We start from the raw sequence: 433 nt of genomic DNA on the forward strand, positions 1-433 counted from the left end.
CACACCAGTTGGGCCCAATCGTCTGTCACCTGAAGTTTTCATTACGATGATCAAGAACGTATACTATCTCGGCCCTAGGCTAAGCTTAGATTGCTGGCATCACTCTGCTACGTATACTACTCTACAGCATAACAAAGAAAGCGACCCACGCGGTGCATTCTTAAATTTTAGACACATTATTAAAATGTATTAGACGATAACACGATATCACTGACTGAACGATCTACCACCCTCGCATCGCAGTAACTACTGTACTGAACTAGGCCTAGCTTAAGCCTAATGTTTTTGTGGAAAGTTAGATAGCTGTTATGTACCCGACAGTCGGCTGCCTTTATACAGTATCTTCACTTGTCTTCAATTTGCATTCAAAGGGTACATTGCTGCATAGCCAACTGTCGGGGATATAGTACCTTCATATGATGACTACTCATAC

General features: G+C 42.3%; 1 protein-coding gene across 7 annotated transcripts in view; it reads right to left on the reverse strand.

Annotated features, from left to right (window-relative positions):
* LOC117123845 (high affinity cAMP-specific 3',5'-cyclic phosphodiesterase 7A-like) overlaps positions 1 to 433 on the reverse strand; it is a 63,852-nt gene that overhangs the window by 6,018 nt on the left and 57,401 nt on the right. The gene's annotated exons all lie outside the window — the stretch shown is intronic.

The sequence above is a fragment of the Anneissia japonica genome, unplaced genomic scaffold (genome assembly GCF_011630105.1).
Source record: "Anneissia japonica isolate Jap-2015-1 unplaced genomic scaffold, ASM1163010v1 scaffold287706_len398110_cov188, whole genome shotgun sequence".
Lineage (NCBI taxonomy): Eukaryota > Metazoa > Echinodermata > Crinoidea > Comatulida > Comatulidae > Anneissia > Anneissia japonica.